The sequence below is a fragment of the Miscanthus floridulus genome, chromosome 4, assembly GCF_019320115.1.
Source record: "Miscanthus floridulus cultivar M001 chromosome 4, ASM1932011v1, whole genome shotgun sequence".
In the NCBI taxonomy this organism is placed as follows: Eukaryota; Viridiplantae; Streptophyta; class Magnoliopsida; order Poales; family Poaceae; genus Miscanthus; species Miscanthus floridulus.
The window spans coordinates 118,396,186-118,412,249 of NC_089583.1; positions in this window are offsets into that span (position 1 = coordinate 118,396,186).

Consider the following 16,064-nt stretch of genomic DNA (forward strand, 5'->3'; position numbering starts at 1 on the left):
AAGTTTCTGACTTTTCTGTGCTGCTGCGACGAATCTCGGCCGTACGAGGGATGCTTGGAGGATGGACATGCATGCATGCTCGCAACCCGCTCTGGGAGGGAGTGGTTCATGGTCATAGACTCGTAGAGCCGTGATCCTTCACCGTCACGAGGAGCCAGCCGTGATCACCATTCACCGGACGTGAGGTCGGGGGCGTGGACCGTGGACTCTGCTCCGTCCGTCCGTCCGTCCGAGTCACCCCTCACCCGCGGATTAGTGGCCGACGATGGCGGCCGCCGTTTCCTGGGCTGGGCCGCCCGCCCGTAGGGTGAGTCGTGCTTCACCTGGGCCTTGGCCGTTCCTGGACGGAGCATAGGATGGGCCAGAAACATCACATGTCGAAATAGCAAGCTGCCTTGAATTTCTCTCTCTTTTTTGTTTGTTATATTAGTTAGTTTTTTTTTGCTGTATTTTGGCCAGCGAGGATAAAATGACCGGATAGAGTATATATAGAGGTATTTATCTCCAAACAAAAATGTCCATCTAATTTACTACGTACTAGACATGATCGTAGGTCAGCTGACCCGATCAGCCTGGCGGTCTGAGTCGCTCCAAAATAAAGCCTTACCTTGCCTGACCCGACTAGTTCATTATATTGGTGGATGACCTCGGGCAATAACTTTTGACCCATATAATTCGATCCAATCTGCACAAGATCTGAAACGTATAGCTCGCCCAGACCCGACGGTCACGTCGAATTGGCACGATCCAGATTTTTTTTTACCCGGCGTTTTTTTCTTGGTCCGATCCAACCCAATCAGAGGCCTAGTTTTCCATCCTTCACAAACGTAGAATAATCAAAGTTGCTTCTGTTTTTGGAGAAGAAGCTAGGAGCAGTAGTAGTATCAACCAGTAGGGAAGAGGAAGGCCGGCTGATTTCGGCTGATCGAGTGCGCGGTGGATTTTGACTGATTTGGCAATAGCGTTATGTGAGGAAGAATAAGCTCAGATGAGCTGAGAGTAGATCAGCCGATCACGAGGTCCCTTGTCCCTGTTCTATACAGTACACTGTTGTTGGCACGTGGACCTGTCCCTTGTCCCTTGTCCCTTGTCGTAGCATCGGCCTCGGCCGTGTCCTCCGCTCCTCCCGCTGTCCAAACTCGACTCGCTTGTCATCCGCCGAGCCGAGAGTCCACAGCCGCCGCACTGCACCAACCAAAGCAGCGCGTCCACCACATTACCACAACGCAAGCGGCCGGATAGCTAGCGTAACGGCAGTTTGGCGACGCAACACCTCGTGCTGCCGTTGCACGCCAAGACAGACGTCGCCGGACCCGGACGCCGGTCGCAGGTCGGCGAGAGGGGGTAGCCGGCCGCCCTCCCCAAACGAAGTTTGCACGCGTACGCGAGCGCGTCGAAGGGGAAGAAGGGTCCAGCCTCGGTGATGTGCACGAGAACCGTTTCTTGTTGCGGGCGCCCATCGCGACCCGATTTTGCCTTGCCAGACTTTATCCAATTCTTACTTATCTCGACAATTGTTCTATAGGAGCACAGTGTGATAGTTTAGTATCCTATGTTTGATTAATTATAAATAAAAAATATTAATATTTATGATATTAAATAAATATCATTATATTAATTACGAAATATATTTTTATAATAATTATTTTATAGCTATAAATGTGAATAATATTCATTAGAAATTTGTTCAAACATGAACCACTTTTGCAGGCACGTAGTGAGTAGTTACCTTCTTTTCTGGACATACGGAATACGAACATTATCTAAAAAATAAATGTTCTGTAGCACGCTAACACGTGTACGGATATGTTTGTTCCTGACACGGTAGCTATGTTCAAGCGAGTCGTGTTTCAGTCCTACGGTATCACGGAGCCCCGTACGGTGATCCAGTCCTCCTTTCCCTGCAGTTACTGCTGACGAGGTCAGCTTGTCCGTTCAAATGAAACGCGTCATGCTTCATATTTGCAGTTTGGGTCAGTCCAGATCAGTTAACGTTTGGAGCAAGGACCGGTGGAAAGCAGTTTATATATGATTTGTCTGGTTTAGCTTTGAGTCGTGAAAAAACTACTGTGACTGTGAGCTACAATATGAGTTATGAAAAACCTGTCGTGAGCTACGTGCGATAAAAGGTTGTAACTTGTATGCTCCCACTAATGGGTAAAAGCAAAAGGTTAAAAGCTAAAAGTAGGGCACAATATGTTATGAAAAAACTACTACAAAGTAGTTGTTTCTAGAAAACAACTTCTAGTTCTACCCATTTAGGCCCTGATCGTTTGAAGAAATTTGGAGGAATTTGGATGAATCTAAAAAAAATTGTGAGAGTGTAAACAATGAATTTCAGCTGGCTATAGTGAATTTCGGCTGTTTTTTCAACCAGCCGAACGGCGCCTTAGTTGATGTTATGCTTTTAACGGGACAAGTATTTTCTATAGCTGAACCAAACACAACTATAGACGAAGTGATGCGCAGATAGTCTCTTCTTAGCTTTCGTAAGTTGAATTGATGAGGTTGTTTAGTAGCAATTAAATTTATTATTATTTAAAGAAATTCATTATATTTGTTTATTATGAATATAGCATGAACAATATCGTTCTATCCTCATTTCAAAATGTAAGACAGATTTAGTTTTATCCTAAGTCAAAGTACATCTAAGGAATATTGCTTGATGGTCTAAAGATTTATGTATTTTTAAATAAATTTAGGTTAAATCTAGAGAAAACAAACAACATACAACTTACTCTCTCCGTCCTAAATAAATCAATTCCAAGATCATCAAAAGCTAACTATTTTAAGTTTGCCCTAATTTATTGAAAAAGATAACAATATCTATGACACTAAATGAGTAGATTATGTAATAAAATATATAAAGATACTAAATTGATGTCATAAATGTTGGAGCTATTTTTCTATAAATTAAGTCAATTTTAGAATAATTTGACTAGGAACAACAACTCTAGAAGTCGATTTTATTTGGGGAGGGGGAGTATATCTGTCGGGTTCATAAACCCGGGGTCCCTCACGGACCGGTTTCCCAACAAAGGCTCGGCCCAAAGCAGACAACAAGCAACTCATGGGTCCGGCCCGAGTATCCGAACAACAGGCCAGAAGGGCGATCCAGTCACCGACCGGAAGGTCTGACCGAGGCAGGAACAGCGCCCGCTTGTCGACTCCGTCCCACCTCTCCGACCCGAGCGCTCACTTCAGTTTCCATCCGCCTCCGGACGTTCTCTCCGACCGGAAGGCCTGGCCAAAGTACCGCTTCCTGACTCTGACCCCACGTCTTCGATCAGGGGTACATAAAAACCCTGCTCACTGTTCTCCTCCGACTGGCGCAATCAGAGCCGACTAGGACCAACCGATCGAGGACGCACGCTCGGAAGGGACCTAGGGAACGAACAGGAGAAAGCAAGGCAGGGCGCACAAGTCAAACCGCGATACCAGGGATCGTACCCTGTACGTCCTACAGAAACAGTACTCTGCAGCCTCCATGACACAAACAGTGTTGTAGATGTCGATATTTTTCCCCTACAGTATTGTGGACGCCATTAACTCCCGTACGGTAAGGCACCACCCATATGCCTCTGTGCATCGACAGTGTTGTGGGAGTCGGGATTTATCCGTACCAGGGTGAACCTGGTAAAACCCCTCACATGCCTCTGGGCATCAACAGCATATGCAAGGTACCGATGTCTGCCATACCCGAAGAAGACAACACCACCTCCCACATTCATCTGACACTCAAACAGTAGCATCAACAGTGTTGTGGACGCCTACCATTATCTCGTACCCGATCGGCGTGGGTAACAAGGCTCAGTAGCATACGTACCCTCTTTCTCTCACTTGTAAAGCCATCCCCTTCATCTATAAAAGGGGATGCGTTCCCTCCAACACAGAGAGTTCGAAGGTCAATCCAAGCTCTCTAAGTCATCCTAGATTCATTAGATCAACCAAGTTCACTAGCTCACAACCATAGAATCAGTCAGGTTCAGACATCAAGTACACACTTGAACACTTAATTCTGTCGCTCTCGGCCCTTCCGACCGGACCTCTCGTACACCCAATCTTTCTCCTTCTCGTTTGTAACCCCACTGCAAACTTCGAGCACTTGGGCTTAGGAATAAAGTCACCGACCTACTCAAAGTGGCCGTAGGGCATGTTGCCTGAACCATTATAAACTCTAGTGTCATTGAGTGCTTAGGCCACCTCTGATCACAACGTATGGCAAAGCTACTAAATATTTACGTGTTAGTCACTTTCTGCACCAACTAGTTGGCGCCGTCCTGTGGGAAGGACGCTGTACGTTCAACACTTTTTGGTCATCGGATGGCTCACTTTTTCTGCCACTTTCGCCATGGTGGGCTCAGGCGATACGATTCGCTAAGACTCACTGGAGTTTTCCATGCACTCCCACCTATTGGGATGTAGGTTCCACCCATCTTCAATCCTGTCCTAGACCTTCCTCCTTGGAAGCCTGGACTTTCTCGCCATCTGGCTTAGGCGTACTACACCTCCGCAAGGAGGCACTCGTTCTAGCACCCATCGGAGGGGCACCCTCCATCGACTCCGGGACGCATGACTTCAACGGCGCGACACCCATGCTTCATTCTAAGCAAACTCTCTGCTCAAACCCCGCTGTGAGTAATGTATATGCTGTTATTTACTTGCTATTTTCTATCTTTCGCCAATTACCTGGAGGGATGCCGTTGCCCCATCGTGGTTGTCATACGGCTAGTTCCCCTATGGCCTCGTGTCTCCCATGGAAGCATACGCCTGGGGCTCCAAAAGATGTCGGCACTGCCTCCTCTCATGTCTGAATTCGTAGGGATGGCGAGCTACACTCCCACCTGTTTCCTCGACCTCATGGATGACGATGTCGAGAGTGATAGCTCCAGCATCAGTGATGTGGCACTTAGCCACCGTCCATCTTGGAAGTGCGTTATGGCGGACGCTCTGGGACAGCCAATGGGGGTAATGGAGTCCTTGAAGACTCACGCCCCTCTGGACCCTCATGCGGAGACCCCCGAGCTCACACGTGAGCACGGGGAGGAACTACGGCAACAGTGGCTACATCAACCACTGACTGTGCCTGCGCGTTTGGCGCACCCCCCTGTGCTCTATGTGCGTAGACCAGCGAGCAGCGCCCGGGGTCACGCCTGTCAGGTCCAGCACAACACCATGGACAGGGGGAACGATCTCCCATAGTTTGCTCGGGCCAATTAGAACATTGCCGTGTCGGCAATGCTTCTGTGTGGCCTGTCTGAGCTGAACGACCCTCATGAACAGGCAATCCACCGAAAACCTCCAGGCACTAGTGGAGACCGTCGCCATTCAATAAGCAAAGAGCTCCGTATCGCAGCGCCGACTTGCGGCCTCGCTCCTCACCAGGGGAATGGGGGCATAGCAGATGGGTCGCTCCACCCGATCACCTCTACAACCACCGAGCGTGGCACAGGAGGCCGCATTGGCACCTTATCTTGACTTGACGACCGCTTCGCACCGATGGCCTATATATGCATGGCTCGAACTGAACCAAGACACACGCGCCAGCGACTGGAGTCCTAGTCCTGACAGCCCGGGACCACGGACCTTTGTACAACACCTCTAGCAAGCACCACTCCCACCACGCTCCAACAGAGGCCAAGGTAAAGGCAAGGCCAAGCGCTAGGATCAACACGAGGGCCCCTCCACATAGAGGGGGAAAAAGAACAGAAGAGATCAGTCGCCGACCGACTAGCTCCGCATTGGTCGCCACGGCTGATCACATGGGCAAGCCAGCCCCAGCAGGACCCTCTAGGGCCACTTCTATGAGCTCATGGAGAGCCCATGCACCAACCACGACTATCCCCATCAAACACCTCTACATGGACTGCTAGCTCCTCAAGCGCCTTCTGCGGCAGGCCGATGGGCCAAAGGAAGAAAAAGGAGAAGAAGAAGCGACCGAGAAAGGGGGCGTATCAGGGCAAGGAACCAGGACCACTGAAGGTTGAAATGATCTGACCAGACACCTACCAACTCAAGGACAACAACGACGACACTCTCACCGAACGCTTGGAACAACTATGTCATTTTTTCCCTCCCCTAAATTTCAGTCTTACCATTGTTTACTTAGCGTTTGCTCCTATGAGAGCACCCTGACCTGAACACTTTTCGGCTCAAGTCGCTCGGGGGCTCCATGAGCATGCATTACTACCTTCTTTGTTTTGTTTACTATCATATGGTGAAATTCCTTCCTACCCGATCAAAAGGGTAGTTCATTCCTTTAATTTGCCTTACGTAGCTTTGCTTTAAAACATTCCGATCGATAGTCACACACTGCCTTCACCTATGGTTACGAGCAACTGAGCCCCACGGGCCATGCCCCGGGCTCCTAAGGTTGTAGCCCATGGGACAAGCGGGTAGGTATGAGAAAGAAAGAACAAAAAATAAAATTATGCTAAGGAAAAAACTAAGGAACAAAAGGATCAAGCTTCCCCAATCGGAGTGACTCCATCACAAAAAAATGAAAACCGACTGTAGTCATTAAGTACACGAGAACGTTTATATGGGGGCTCCCCCATGAACTTAAACTTTTTATTTTTACTAAACTACTCATACTTTACAAGCTATTGGGCTGGGTCGGCGGCATCTCCTATCGGTGCGGCTGGCGAAGACACGGGCGGCTCACTCCCAGGCGGGACGACGTTCGACTCGGTCGAAAGGCCGGGGCAATGTCCACCTCCGACCTAGGCTCTGTGCCATCCTATAGGCTGGGCAACGTCCTCTCGATGCATGCTTCTGGCCATATCTTCATGGCGGACATCCATCACCCACTGAGCAGTGACTTGCTCTGCCACAAGACTTTGCAGTGCAGGCAGCAAGTTCTCCCCGATCAATTGGATATCCTCCGTGCTCAAGCCGTCAGCGTACCCACTACAAATTGTGGTGAAGACTAGGTTCGAATGATGCGTCACCACCGAAGTCAACACCCCCTGATGCCCCATAGAACAGTCCAGCTTGTGATAAGGTCCCAGACCTGCATCCGGGACCTCCGACAGCTAGACTGGTGGGCACGCTAGTGCTTAGCGCTGACCTGAAGACCTCCGAGATAACAAGCTGGGCAACGTTGCGGATCTGGTCAAGTTCCCCCTCGAGAGCACATCACTCTTCATAGGACTTGGCCTAGCTCCTCTACATCCTGCTAAAAGTCACCTTGACCAGTCTCCAGGTCCCGCTTCAGTGACTTCACCTTTCCACCCTAGCTATGAAAGGCGGAGCGATAAGCTCAGAAACAGACTGAAGGAACCGACACGATGAAACATAGAAAAGGTATGTACCAACATAGAAGTTCTCAAGGGTGGAGAGATCCCTCGCCTGCCGAGCCACCTACTCACGTAGCCGAGCGCTCACCTCCTCTGTCCCCATCACCCGGCCCCAAAGCACAAGCACCTCCTGGTCTGCCTCCGACCGCGCCTTTCGCTTCGACTCCAGGGCCTCCCGCGCCAACTCTAGGGCATTCTGCTCTGACACCAAGGTGCTCTGCTCCGACTCAAGGGCCACTAAGGACTCTTGGAGCATCGCCTCGGTGTTCGCTAGGGATGTTCGCAACCCTGCCTCGGTCTTTGCCTAGCGGGCCTTTGCCGCCATGAGCCCTTGCTCGACGACGGTCGCCCGCTCTGTTGCACGCTGCCCCTCCACCCGCACCACGGTTGCCTCAGCCACTTGGTCCTCGGACTCGCGGTGAGCAAACTCTAGTTGACGCTCAAGCTCAGCCATCCAGGCATGCTCCATTCGAAGGAATCGAGACTTACAAAATGACATCCCCTTCAGACTCTACGAAAAACAAGCATGCTAAGGCAACCAACAAAAGATTCAGAGGTCAAGGACAAGTATGGGAAACTCACCTCCATGGCAAGCTGTAGGTCGATCTCAACTAACTACTGAGTGGACTTAACCCACTCCTAGGTGTCTCCGAGCTTCATGGATAGGTTGGCGAGTTTGGACACCGTGGCATGTCCTTGCTCCCTAAGGATGTCCTAGAGCTGACTCTCCTACGAATCCCGAAGGATGAACCGTACCTTTGTCGGGTCCTTGAGGCAGGGCCACTCCAGGTCACCCTTTGGCAGCCCACCAGAGGGACCAGCCTCCGACTAAACCACCGCTAGCTCCTGCGACGATGCCGGTGGCTTCGCCATGACTCCCGCCTTGTCGTCAGATAGGATATCCACCACCTTGAGTGCATAGGCCGCCATCGGGCGTTCCGACTCCATCCTGGCCACGTCTCCCTCCGGCGCTTTCGGCTCCAACCACAAGGGTGAGCCGTGTAGCTCCCCGACCGGTGAGGCAGGAAGCTCGACCTCCCTCTCCTCTTCTGCCGTGGCTGGTGGAGGAGGGACCATGAGAGTTACCTCCGACGTGACCTTCGCCGTCAGCACCGGGATCACCACCAATGCCACCACCGCTGCCACCGTACCAACAACCAACCCAGGGGGAACCACCCTCGGAAGGGAAGGACTCACCGCCGTTGCCCTGTTCCCCTCCCCGCTCGCCACGACATGCTACAGGGTGGGCCTCCAAGCCTCCTGCACGGGAGTGGGGCGATGCTCAAACCCATCATCGCCCAGTCACTAACAAAAAGGGAAGGTAGGTCAGACTCCAAAAAGACTTGATAGCAAAAGATCGAAAAGAAACAAAGGAAAACGTACCAGGAGGTGAGCGGTATGACTCTAAAGGTAAGACCCAATGTCGATGGGCCTGTGGGACAAAGGCCGCTATCGGGCTGTGACCCACGCCCCTCACTTCCGTCGAGGGTGGAGTCACCCCAACTGGCTCCTGCCTAGCCTATCGGTTGCCACGACCCTCGGGTCAGGACTTCTCGACTAGAGCAGTGGGCGAGGCTTCCTCCAGCTCTGAGTCACATGACGCATGGATGCCAGTCCACTCCTCGGACTGCCTAGCTTGCTCGACCACGTCCGCAATAGGTGGGGCTTCCTCCAGCTATGAGTCACGCACCGGCACCGCTCTCGGCGACGCACTGGTGCCCGTCCACCCCTTGGACCGCCCGGCCTACTCGGCCATGTCCATAGCAGGCGGGGACAAGATCAGCGACGCCACCAAGGGGCGCGGTGACCGCGTCCACTTCGCCGACGGTGTCCGTGCTCGCCGCATGCTTCCTTGGCGCGGGAACCACCGCGCGCCTCTCCGCCTCCTTCTCATCACCAGCGGACATCACCGCAGGGTCGCGACGCACTGCCGAGGTCACAATGACCTCCCAGCCTTCCTCCTCCTCAGAGAAAACCATGTCATCCACCTCCGTGGGATCCTCCGAATCGAGTTCCGACTTGACTTCGCTCTTTCTTTCCCCTAGCCTTCACGCGCCGGCGATCTCCTTCTCCTTCTTATACTTCCGCTAGGGCCACCTCGGCTTTCTTCTTCTTCATGGTATCTGTCACCTCCTTCTGGGCGGCCTACCGAGCCACGCCCTTCGGTCCCTTCAGAAGGTGCGACCGAGACTTGTAAGCACCAAGCCCCTATGCACAGGCAACTCAAAATCAAAAAAGCAGGAAAGCAAAAGGGAAAGGAACATGGAGTAAGAAAGGAAGCACACCATTCTAGACACCACCGAGCCATTAAGAGGTATGGGCTTTCCCTTGACCTTCACTTTGGACTTCAGCTGTAGCACTCGGCCGATGAGACTCCAGACCTCGTCGTCCGGTAGCTCCTCCGGCGACACGCGATCAGGGTCCAACGTGCCGCCATACCTCCACATCGGCCGCACCCTCTCCACCAATGGAGCGACTCGGCGGTGGTAGAGGGTGTGGAACACCTGCACCCCATCAAGGCCATGCCGCACGAGCTTCTGTAGCTCCTCCTCAATGATCTCCACCTTCTTCTTCTCCTTACGGGCACAACCCCACGACCAACTATCCTGCTTCTCCGGCCTCTCGCCGGTGAACGCCAGGAACGGCGCCCCCGCCGGATTCTTGATATAAAACCACTCCCCATGCCACCCCCCATTGGAGTCATAGGGGATGTAATGGGATACGAGCCCCCCATGCTCGGTTTCCTCTATAGGGTGAAACCCCCCATCGAGGCGACCTCGGACGGATTCCTCGCCGTCAAAGCTCTCCCGAAGAATAGTCGTCGGAAGAAGTCCGCGTGCGGCTCCATCCTGAGGAAGGCCTCGCAGACGGTGATGAAGCCGACGATATGGAGCACCCTTATCGGATTAAGGTGTTGTAGCTTCAGACCCCACTCATTGAGGAGCCCATGTAGGAACCAATGGGTGAGGTATCCTAACCCGTGCTCATGAAAGGTGAGGAAGGAAACCACCTCATTAGGATGAGGTTGCAGGAACTCCTCCCTCCTAGGAACCCTCCAGTGCGTCACCTCCTTCGACGGCAGAAACCCCTTCGCGACAAAGGCCTTCAACACCGACTCCCTCACGGTGGATGACCTCCAGTCTGATATTTTGCTCCAGGATCGCAAAAGGATTTGTGAGTTTTTCTCTTCTCCCTCACTCTCTCCCTTTTCTTTCCTAGAAACCATCGCGACTCTCAAAAACGCTCTCGGCGAGGAGGAAAAGGAAAGGAGGCAGCAGATGAGGAATAGGCAAAAGAATAGGGCAAAAACCCTCTCCCTTCTCCTATTTAAGAAAAAGGGCGCAGCAATTGGAAAGCGTGGTGATCGGGAGAAGGCAAAATGAGGGGAGCGAAAAACCCTCTCTTTCCCATTTAATGCAGATGAGACGCGCTGTGACCGATGAGACGTGCCCTGCTCGATGGAACAACTCCTGATCAGATAGGATGTGGCCTGGACATGGCCCACCACTACCACACGCCAGCCACTACCACACGATGGGCACAAGAACCAAAGCGCCACCGCACGTAGGCGGCCCTCCGTATCCCCTGGCGGGACCTAGAAAAACCCCCGAAACGAGATCTCCGCTAGAAGAGACCGTCGGGCTTCTTAAGTCGATCAAACGGCTTAGGAAGCACACCAAGAGATTGGTAGGGAGCGAAGGGACACCCCATGTAGGCCACGCCGACTCTATTATGAACGACGAGCATGGGTCCCGGTCGAACATTTCCGATTAGAGCTCTTCAAACCCCATCACTTGGAGTCATCAAGGTAACACTACTGACCCTAGCTATTTCTTTATAAATTATTTTATACATCCATATGCGTATCCATTCCATATGCCCGTGCCCCTCGGACGATTCGGGCCCTAAATCGCCTGGATGGCTTGGGAACTAAGCATCGCACGTGCAACGAAATACATCACAACGCTCCGTGTTGCGTCACCAAGCGATAGTTGCCTTATTCGACATGAGCAACAATAGAGCTAGGGGAGAAAAGTGTAGATGAGCCCCATGCGGCCTCTCGCCCAGTCTGGCAGACAGGGTCATCTCAACCTTCTCGTTCGATCCTAAGCCTTTGCCAAGCCCACAGAATCTCCATCAAAGGGGTGGGCCACTAGGCCAACTGGGTCGATCTTTGAAACGACCCAGGCATCTGTCAAGTTGCAGGTAAAGGAGGAGTGGAATATCAGAAGAGGGCTACGCTGACCCTGTCACAAATGACGGACCCGGATTCCACTCGATCATACCCGTTAGCGAACTCATCGAGCGCGTCACTCGAGTCCGAGCGAGTCACTCGAGTCCGAGCGATTGGGACAAGCGACAAAACTTAGCCCCTCCGGTTATGAGAAACCAGGGACGGGGTAACACACACAACTCAAACCGACCCCTACTAAAGCCCAATAGAGCTCAGGGGCTCAAGACACAAAACACTTGGGTCTATGATCCCGAACTCGCCCCATCCAGATACGCTTTGACTGCACTCCAAAAAACAACCTGGGTCTACGACCCCAAACTCGCCCCATCCGTCTATGCTTCGACTGCACTCCAAAAAACAACCTAGGTCTGTGACCCCGAACTCGCCCCATCTGGCTACGCTTTGACTGTGCTCCGAAAAAGCCTAGGTCTACGACCCTAAACTCGTGCCATTAGGATCCATGACTCCGACTCGCCCGATCCCATGGCACGCAATGACGCTAGGATCATCGAGCTTTGTCACAATCGATCTCTGAACTAAACTAAACTAACTACCTCAGCTGCACAGACTGCACCAAGGCGAGGATCCACGACTCCGACTCGTCCGATCCCACAACGCGCACCGACGCTAGGACCAGCAACTCCGACTCATCTGATCCCTTGACTAAACTACCTCGCCTGATCCCACAGTGTGCATCAATGCCAGAAACCGCGAGCTCTGTCTCAACCGATCATTAAAAAACAAACTAACCGCCTCGGCTGCACAACGACGCCCTAGTTAAACAACTCTGTCTCGACCAAAAAAACCCGCACACACGCCCGCTAACAAACATCTCCTAGACAGTTCTGCCCGAACCGCCCGGAGGCTCGGGGGCTACACCCGCGGGTGCACTTGCGCACACCCGCCGATAAAACAAAAACCTCCCCCGTTGGCAACACGAACCCCCCCAGATGGTTCTGCCCGAACCACCTGAAGGCTCGGGGGTTACACCCGTGGGTGCGCTCGCATGCTCCCGTCGTCGAGGCAAAAATCCCCCAGATGATTCTGCCCGAATCGCCCGAGGGCTCGGGGGCTCCTATCGGGTTCATAAACCCAGGGTCCCTCGCGAACTAGTTTTTCAACAAAGGCTCGGCCCAAAGCAGACAACAACCAACTCATGGGCCGACCCAAGTATCCGAACAACAGGCCAGAACAGCGGTCCAGTCACCGAGCGAAAGGTCTGGTCGAGGAGGAACGATGCCCGCTTGTCGACTCCGGCCCACCTCTCCGACCCGAGCGCTCACTTCGGTCTCCATCCGCCTCCAGATGGTCTCTCCGACCAGAAGGCCTGGCCAAAGCACCACTTTCGACTCTGACCCCATGTCTTCGACCGGGGTACACAAAAACCCAACTCACTGTTCTCCTCCGACTGGCGCAATCAGAGCCAACTAGGACCAACCGACTGGGGACACCCGCTCAGAAGGGACCAGGGAACAAACGGAGAAAGCAAGGCAGGGCGTACAAGTTAAACCGAGATACCAGGGACTGTACCCTGTACGCTTACAAAAACAGTACTCTGCAGCCTCCCTGACACAAACAGTGTTGTAGGTGTCGACATTTTTTCCCTACAGTATTGTAGGCATCATTAATTCCCATACGGTAAGGCACCACCCACATGCCTCTAGGCATTGACAGTGTTGTGGGCGCCGAGATTTACCATATCGGGTGAACCTGGTGAAACCCCTCACATGCCTCTAGGCATCAACAGTATATGCAGGTATCGACATCTGCCATACCCGAAGAAGACAACACCACCTCCCACATGCATCTGAGACTCAAACAGTAGCATCAACACTGTTGTGGGCGCCTTCTATTATCTCGTACCCATCGGCGTGGGTAACAAGGCTCAGTAGCATACGTACCCTCTCCCTCTCCCTTGTAAAGCCATCCCCTTCATCTATAAAAGAGGATGCGCTCTCTCCAACACAAAGAGTTTGAAGGTCAATCCAAGCTCTCCAAGTCATCTCAGATTCATTAGATCAACCAAGTTTACTAGCTCACAACCACAAAACCGCCAAGGTTCGGACATCAAGCACACGCTTGAACACTTAGCTCGTAGCGGAGCTCCTGTCGCTCTTGGCCCTTTCGACCGGAGTCTGACCGGACCTCTCGTACACCTAATCTTTCTCCTTCTCGTTTATAACTCCACTGCAAACTTCGAGTACCTAGGCTCAGGAATAAAGTCACCGACCAACTCAAACTGGACGTAGGGCATGTTGCCTGAACCAGTATAAACCTTGTGTCATTGAGTGCTAGGCCACCTCCGATCACAACGTACGATAAAACTACAAATATTTACGTGTTGGTCACTTTTTGCATCGACAATATTAGAGAAATTATTATAAATCATTGTGATTGATAACCAACAAAAAAATCAATCTAAATCTAATGGACTTTTTTTTCTGACTAGTAGCTACTTGTCGGGGACCAATACTAGGGTACCCGAAGAGAAGGAGCTAATAACCATCAACGGTTGATTCATCCGAGCGGCCAAGAGCGCGACTACACCTCTTGCTGGGCTCTGCCTCATCTGACCACCGAGGCTAGGGGCTCCACCTCGTCCGACCCCGAGGGTTGGCTCCGCCTCAGTGGACACTAAGGCCATGGAGTCTACCTCGCCCGACCCCCTAGGGTCGGCTCCACCTTAGCTGACTCCCAAGGGCTGACCCCGTCTCGTCCGACCCCTGAAGGTTGGCTTTGCCTCCCCCGACGTCTGAGGGCCAACTCCGCGTCGCTCGACGTTCGAGGGCTGGCTCCGCCTCAACTGACACCCAAGGGTAGACTCTATCTCGGCTGACCCCTGAGGGCCGGCTCCGCCTCGCCCGATCCCTCGAACACAGTTCCTAACAAAGGCTCACGGGCCAGAGAGTAACACTCAAGGTCAAACTTCTAGCAACGTGTAGGGAGCGGTCATATCTCAGCACGACCCGTCCCAACGACATATCATTTCGGGGAACTCACATCGTCTACAATGATAGATGTGTGATCACTGTGCTGCCAACTCCGTACTTGACCACCGTCCAACATCGGTCAAACCGACGTCAATTGACTGGCACTGTACCACTAACCCCCTGCATGGCTTTCTGTCAGGGGACCCTCTGACCATTCCATCTGCTCGGATGGGACGGAAGACATGAATGGCGCACGACGCCCACACGTAAGCTGCAGCGACCAACAGGACCCTCGGTACGACGCCGCCGCCACCACGATCTATAGGGGCGGCGGGACCCACGCGAAGAGGAGGACAGCGCACCTCCGGAAGCCTTATTTCTCTTTCCTTTTTCCTCCTCCCTCCGGTGATAAAAAAACCCTTGCTTCCCCTTGACCTATAAAAGAGAAAGCAGGGCGTCCCATTGAGGGGATCGATTCGTCGAGCAAACACACCGCATCACACCAGAGACTTGGAAGTTATCTCCCCCTTTCGTCAGTTTGTAACCCCTACTATAAACTCAGTGCTAGCAATACGAGCAGCTCGAAACTAGACGTAGGGACATTCGGTCCGAACTAGTATAATCCTTGTGTCCTTTTAGCACACCATCTGAGTCAAACGCGCAATATACAAATTTACTGGCCAATGCTTACTCGAAACATCGACACTACTCTCTCCGTTCCTGTTTATATGCGTTCTCACTTCTTAAAAAGTCAATTATATTTAACTTTAACCAAATATATATAAGAAATATTAATATTTATGGTACATAATTAATGTTATTACATGGATTGTTGAATAATCTTTTAAATAAACTTATTTGAAGATACAAATATTGCTAATATTTTTTATAAATATAGTGATATAGATAAAAAGGAACATGGTAAATAGATAAAAAGGAACATACGAGTATAACCAAGCCCTTGTTTAGTTCGCGAAATTTGGAATTTGGGGTTACTGTAGCACATTCGTTTTTATTTGGCAAATAATGTCCAAACATTGACTAATTAGGCTTAAAACGTTTGTCTCGTAATTTTTCACCAAACTATGCAATTAGTTTTTCTTTTCGTCTACATTTAATGCTCCATGCACGGACCGCAAACATTCGATGTGACAGATACTGTAGCAACTTTTTGGACTTTGGGGTCCAACTAAACAAGGCGCAAAAAAACTTACCAATCATTGAAGCGATCACTGGATATGTGGGTCCTTCGTCTCGTTGTTGGGGGTATAAAAAAAGACAAACAGAGCCACGCAATCGGCAACGCAGTAAAACACACACATACAACACGGACTCGGGCCATGTTTAGTTACCTCAAATTTAAACTTTGGCATTATATAAAAAGAAGATTTTCTGTCACATCAAATTTACGGTACATATATGGAGTACTAAATGTTGACGAAATTAAAAGCACAGTTTAGTTGTACTTTACAATACGAATATTTTAAATCTAATTAGTCAACGATTAAACAATTATTATCAAATACAAACGAAATTTACATTGTGGAACAGGGGGCACATGGCAAAGGCTCGCCCTCCTCCCTCTTTTAAGCCTTCGGAGAG